Source organism: Orbicella faveolata, unplaced genomic scaffold, assembly GCF_042242905.1.
Source record: "Orbicella faveolata isolate gen_17 unplaced genomic scaffold, um_ofav_v1 contig_35, whole genome shotgun sequence".
NCBI lineage: Eukaryota > Metazoa > Cnidaria > Anthozoa > Scleractinia > Merulinidae > Orbicella > Orbicella faveolata.
The window spans coordinates 5,970,757-5,978,091 of record NW_028301564.1 but is presented as its reverse complement, the minus strand read 5'-3'; positions in this window follow the sequence as shown (position 1 = coordinate 5,978,091).

Genomic DNA, 7,335 nt, shown 5'->3' with positions numbered 1-7,335 from the left:
GTAGCACTGAAAATCGTCCCAAATAAGTCCGTCTCCAGCCAGACCAATTGGACCAATTTTCAGCCGAATTTCCAGCTGAGATTTGGTAGCGAAGATCGCTATCCGCCTGTAGACTCTCTGTACGCTATTTCCGAAACATTTTCGCAAGTCGTTGGAATAACTCTCTAGATTTATATAAACTTGCAAACCGAAGATCGTCGATGTATTGCAATGATTACCGCGGAAGTGCCCAAAAAAATTATTGACAAAAATTGAATATGCCCTGTAAGTTCATGTACTTTCACTTTCCTTTCCTAAAAAGTTTCCACAACCTAAAAAATATTTTATTTTTTCGCAATTCAGTGTCTGCTACTCAGAAACCCTCAAGTTCTCTTACTTGAAAAATAACTCAATGACTGGATTGTTACGTTAATTGTGTGCACCGCAGAATTAGGATAGGTCCACTATCTGCAAGATTGTGCGTAATCATGTAATGCTAATAGGGAGTTTAAGAAAGCACGACAGCGACGCCGAGGACAACGGAGATTAAAAAATGATTTTATATTTTACCTACACATTTCGTGGTACTCTTAAGTCATTTACTTTGTTTATCACTCAGTGGCGGATCTAGGGGAGGGGCCCGGAGAGCCCGTACCCCCGCCCCCACCCCCCTTTTTTTAGGGGGGTAAAAAAGAAAAAATCACAGAAGGAAGAAAAGCCGGCAGGCTGAGCAAAACAAAACCGCCCCTTCCTCCCCGCCTCCCCTCTTAGTTCAAGGTCTGGATCCGCCACTGTCACTGTTAAAACAAAAATGAAACTAACTTTGGAACACAGCAATTTGAAATAGAAATTTTTAAAAAATTAGCCGTCATTGTTCACGTTCTCCAGACAACGCAGAATTCGGTCATTTCGCGTTGTTGTTTTGTAGAGAATAGCAAAAAATGTACATGCCTCTTACTAACCGAGTTCGAGGGCCGTACTGTAAGTTATACGGACCAAGTTTATTCCCCATCGATTTATGGCCCTAGCGCGAAGCGCGCGGGCCATGAATCGAAGGGGAAAAAACAAGGATCCGTAACTTACGATACGGACCGAGAAAACGAGGTTAGTGAGATATTTTGTATCTCTATTGTGTGTCTGACACGTTCGGGAACGATTTCTATTCACGCGGCACGGCTTCAAATTTCTGATGCACCTCGAAAGCAAAACGAGTCAATTTGAAATCGTTGTTAAGTGACTCTTAAGTCGTTAGCGGGTTTTAATACACAGTTTCAGAAGTAAAAGAAAGTTTTAAACGTTTACTTGCTATAAAAGTTAAGAACACTTAGTGATAATCAAGAAACATTTTGGCAACAAAAACAGCTTTCGATTTTAGCGGGCGTACAGTAGAATGAGGCCCGCTAAATTGACCAATCACAGCCGGCGTACTAACGGAGAGACATAATAGCAAGAATTATAACGTACGTGCACAACCAATGTTCTGCTCATGAAACCTTTTGTTCAGCGACGTTCCCGTTGCCGTTACCGTCGCGGCTTTCTTAAACTCCTTACTATCAACCCGACTTCAGCGCTTCGCTTGTGGGCTCTTTTCATCTCAGCTTCTCTCTCCGTTTGATTTTAGTTGTTTTGCTCTCAGCAGTTTCTGATACGCTACGCGCGATCAGGAACAATTTTGATTATTAAATGTACGATGTTGGTTTAAACAGTATCAAAAAAGTGGCCTGTAGGCTAATCTTTGGGTTAAAATCATTATCGAATTAGTAAACGCCAAATAAGAAGATTCATCCACTTAAAAAGTTATGGAATAAGTGATTTTTTCCAACAGCAAACCTTGCTAACATACATTGAAAACTGATTCGCTGAGCTTTTAAGTTGCAACTTGTAAGGTGGTAGGGTAGTTTCTTTGTATTTTTCTGCGATACGGCTGCAAACGTAAATTGTAGGGCGTTTAACCAAATTATTTGGATATTCCCCCAACCATTTGATCATGGAGCACATTGCAACTTGCAACACGCCTTCGTAAGTTGTCACGCCACGAAAGTTTTTGAGGTGAAAGAGTTTTAGAATCAAACATTTTGTTCTCTCTTTAACACCTTGAGTTAAAGAGTCTCTTTAACACTCTTTAACACCTCTTGAGAATTTGGTATATATATCATTGTGCGTGACCAGCATGCATATTCCCTGATAAATATTATCAGGTCCGGTATCTATATATTTTACAGGTAACTGAAAAAGTTGACTGAATCAAGAGCGTACTTTGTAGTCTATTTAACATCAAGAAAGCAGAGGACATAGCTTATTTTTCCAAGCAAGATTTAACTTCAATAAAATTTCCATCAAGTGAACATTTACTTAAAATGTCAACCCTCTGTTTTTATTATTTTGTTTAAGAGCCCAACAATGTTATACACAAATCTTTTCAGAAAAACGAAAAACAGTTACCTTGAACAGTCCTCCACCAACAAAGCGAAAAGCGACAGATTTTAGCTGGAGATGTCCAAGTAGTTCATGGATAATTTCTTCTCAGTATTATGCAAGCACTGTAAAACACAGCTAGAGCCTTCCAAACTGTTAATTTTCTGTCGTGTTTTAATTTAAAACAGCTATATTATATATCAAAGTGAAACTTAATGTCGGCTGCCCGTTAATGAACATCTATTACCTCCGGGTTTCTATAGTTTCACACGTCATGAAATTGGTCAATCCTTTGTGGCATGGAATTAGGACACTCGCCGTAGGTGTTCTAAGCCATTTCGTGAAAAATTTCGCGTCACACAGAACTCTCCCGGACCGATTTTTAAATCATGTTTTGGTGAAGTTAAAACAACAAAAAAGTCACCGAGACAAAACAAGGTGTTTTGTTTTGGAGAAACTATGGCTACAACAGCTTCAAAGCAGTTAATTCTGTCATGTTTCATTTTCTGTTTTAAACACAGTTCGATGCTCAAATCAAAGCCAGGCGATACAAGGGCTTTTTTCCATTCGAGCATATTAACAACCAATGTTTTATTATACTTAATTACCAGTTGGTTTTCTAAAGGAACATTAAAAGCTGCTTCAGCGGAAGAATCATTGTCCTTATCTCTTTTCTTTCTTCTTTTTTCCGACAAACAGCTTGTAGAGTTTGTGCTTCAGCTAGTAAAAGCAAACCAGACAATTAAAAAGTCTTCATAAAAGACCTTTGCTAAATTCGAACAGCCAGTGCTGAAATCACTTAGGTCAAGAGACGGGTGTGTTTTATGTAAAAATCAAGATCTTCGGTGATTTAATCCTCTACACGGGGAAAGCACCAGTTAGGCTAACATATGCTGATTTTCTTATTCTTATTCAGTGATAAGTGCTTGAAATAAGTAGTCTATAGAAAGCAAAAGAGGTGCACAAAAAAAGTAATATTCCATAACAAAACAACTAAAACACGGAAGTCACGAAAGCTCATATAAATTATTTATTCGGTATCTTTCAGACTGCATTTTCGTAAATTACCCGCAGTTTTTTCCTTTTGTTATGACGGCGGTTTCAATTTTGTCTTTTCCTCAAGGAAAATATCACGAAATCAGTGAAAACAGCAGCACAAACCATGTCCTCGTCGTGAACGTAACTAACTTAGCTTTCCTAGCAATGAAGTAAAACAAAAGGAAACTTGAAAATATAAAGTCTAGCGGCTTTCCAGATATAAATTATTTTGACAGTCTACATAAGATTTGATTCTTAAGACAAACGTGCATCGAAAAAGAAATTTTCACCTTAACCTTCACCTTGCATGATTCATTGTGCCAAACAAGAACAATTAATCTACTGGAAATTAAAGGCTGTCCTGAAGGAACTCTATACTGGCTAAAAACAGAAGTAGTGAACGTGCACTCATAACACGTGTTGTTCGATCTTCCTCAGCATCTACGAACGTACGGCAACAAACTATTTCTTAAAAGTAGTTTGAAACTATAATAGATATCAGAGTTGCTAAGTTTCATGTTTTCACATTTGTAGCTCTTTTTTTTTTCTCACACTGCTTCATCTTGGAAACATCCTGCTTTCCTTGGTTTGTTAATGACAACATACCAGGAATTTGGTATTTCTAGCAGCATGAAAGTTATTTTGGGACATAACAATTTTCGAATGTATCCACAAGGGAAATACTGAGTATAGTCCTACCAAAACGCTGACATGCACCGATTTTAGATCTGTTACGTAATAAACTGCTGCCTTGTGGTTACGAAATACTCGACACAGGGCTCTAATTTGCGTCTTATAACTCCAATCTCCAGTTTTATTTCATGACCCTTTTCGTTTATTCCACCACATCTCTCAGTTGAGAGTATAGTCAGTTTAAATGTTGACGTTTGTAATTTGCGGTTTCAGAAGTAGAAGACGCTTTCTAAGTGTTTGAAAGTCTGGGAGAATAAGACATACCGTGAAACGGCGAGTGCTGGGCAATGTTTCAACATGATCATACGGGAAAGGGACATTCGCTGTTGAAACGCAGGACGAAGTTTCATTCGGCCTTTTCGGTTTCTTTTTCGAATTTATTGGTTTACCAACTTTGGCCATACACTGAGCGAACGTGACCTGAGAGCAACGTGTAGCTGATCACTCTTCTTTGCTCTCCGCGCTATCCGCGCATACTCGTCCCTGCCATCAGAAATCCCAGAGTTCCAACCTCGTCCCCAGGGGCTTCTCGATGATTTTCAATGTGGCGGCTCCTCCTGCCCGCCATATTGAAAAGTGGAGAAGGCCCTGAAGGATGAGACTGCAGAGTTCCACATTCTGCTGATCTCCAATCTCAGCTATCAGTAAAAAAAAAAAACCGCGTCACTTCTCAGCTTACAGTTAACTTTTGACCAGTTCTCAATAAGCTGATTCGCACAAAGGCATGGCTAACTTTCATCGCCTCTAGCTGTCCAATACAGGTTGTGGCCAATGAGGACTCTCCATCTGTCTCAATCCTCTCCTCCGCTGCATGGTTGGCACACTCCAAATGGTTGGCTTCTGAAACAGACTTTTGGTTTCATTCCATTGCCTCTGTACTTCCTCTGTACATGATTCTTGATCGTTTTCATCGGTTTTATCTGCTCAATAATGTTTGCACTAACCAAGGGCTGCTAAGTTACCGTCAGTTCTCCAAACTGAAACACTATTCCTTATTAGTATAAATCTACTAGCATTCTATCATGAATGCCGTTCTCTGATTGTACACTCACACTTGGTCAATAGCCCATATGCATTGATCTCCATCCATTTCCATTGCCTCTCAGGATATTCAGTAAATAATGTCAACTCAGGCTGCTCTGCCGAACCTTCTGCTGATATCTTGTAGCTGTTGATAGAAGCATGGACGTCCCATGACCTCCGTAGTTCACAAACTTCACCATAATTCGTTTGCTCTACATTACGGACCGTTGGGTTCACAACAGTCTAATGATAAGCTGATGATTTTCCATTGGTCTCATAGAATGCGATGAGGTGTGCATCTCCACATTCATCATCAAACATGCGCAAACCTTAATGATGTCTTCTCTTGATCATTTTCTTTGACAATCACACGAACCGAAGCGTGCCCAAGACGGTTGGTTGAACTGAACATTTTTTTCTCTTCTTTTTTTAACTCAACATGGAATGATTTTCCCTTTTTCCTCTCTGTTAACTAGCGTAGTTGGAGTAGGTACATCTACATGACTGGGTGCCTTCTTCTCCATCTAGAATGTTTCCTTTGTGGTCAGCCTGCTGGCCATCAATTGGTGAAGCAGCTACCAGTTCCTTCTCAAAACGATAATCCTGCGAAGAACTGTGCAGATATGAATCATTGTCCGTATCAGTGTTTGGTAGAGTATGGAAGTCAAGAGTGTCATCTTTAGCTGTCCGTGACATATCTGGGAATTTAGAAGACCCTGAAGCTTCATCTAATGTTCCTACCTGATGCCCTACGATGTCACTGCTTGATGCAATGTTCTTCAACTGTCCTGAACCTGACTTGGGAAATATTACGCAAGGATTGCATATTAAAGATGCAGCTTCTTGACCTTTGAGGTAAGTTACAAATGCGGGCTCAGTATAAGGCGGGTCCACTATGCTACCTTCATGAATTTCACTGAACCCTGCCAACGTACGTTGAACAATTGCGCAAATTTCAACGTCACTAACAACAATGCATCTACCACAGAATTGATTATGCAAAGACAGTGTTTGCGGAGATCTCTTTCTCTCTTCAATCCTTTCCAAGCTGAGGTATTCTTACAGCAGTCGAAACTGTCATGGCCACTAGCAGGTTTTTGCGACATTAATGCCAGATACCAATTGCTGAGGAATGTGTGTGGAACTCGTACCAACAATTTCTGCTAAACAAACATTGGCAATCGAGATTTTAAGATCAATTCTTCAACTGGCGGTGGCCGCATTTTAATCCCATACTTCTAGTTTCTAGTTGATGCGTCTTTCTTGCTTTTCTAGGCCTTCTTGTTGTTGAGCTTTTTGGTTGTTTCTTAAAAGGACGCCAATTTTCAACAATTTCTGATATGCAGGAGTGTGCAGCAGTTTTTGTGTCCTCGCCTTTTATGTACGCGATAAATGAAGCATCCATATGCTGCTTGCCCGGAGTGTTTTCTCCGTGAATGTCGTTGAGTTTCTCCAACTCGCTTTAAACATAAGCGTTAACTTTCCGCACCAAAGATACCACAGCACTTGTTGCAACAATTATGACACCGGGAATAAAGAGACAAAGGATAATACACCAACTGCGATGGACACACCTTTCGCTTTTCCTTTAGATTTGTCAGTCTCCAACTCTCTGACCAAAGCTAGTTCAGTCGTTTGTGACGATTTCTACTTCTGTTTCGTCACTTGCCTTGCGCGTGCTGCGCGCGCAAGTCGAGGCGCGCGCTGATCTACGTACAGTCGTTTTGTTTTTTTAATGAAAAGCATTGCAAAAATCGCAGAAATTAAAGGATTTTTGTATAGGCAAGCATTTTCAATTACAGTGAGCAGTGGCAAACCACCAACACTTCGCAATGACTGTCAAATTTCTCGCTTATCTATTAATTCCTCGGCAATCGCATGTCCCGTCCCCACTTTCCACTCCAATATATTCGATTTAGTCAATCGACCCCTTCCCGCCTCCCAAAGGTAAATTAGTTAATTACTTAGCACATTTAAATTTGTGGAGGGAGGAAAACGGGAGTACCGGGAGAAAAGCCCTCGGAGTAAAGTGAGAACCACCAAACTGAACCCGGGCCACATTGTTTGGAGACAAGTGCTCTGAGCACGGCCCCATCCCTGCTCATCCCCTAAATCAACCACACTATTCGAATTCAAGCTTGATCATGACTCCGAGAAGTGAGCTCTTTAAAGTTTTTCGTAGCACAT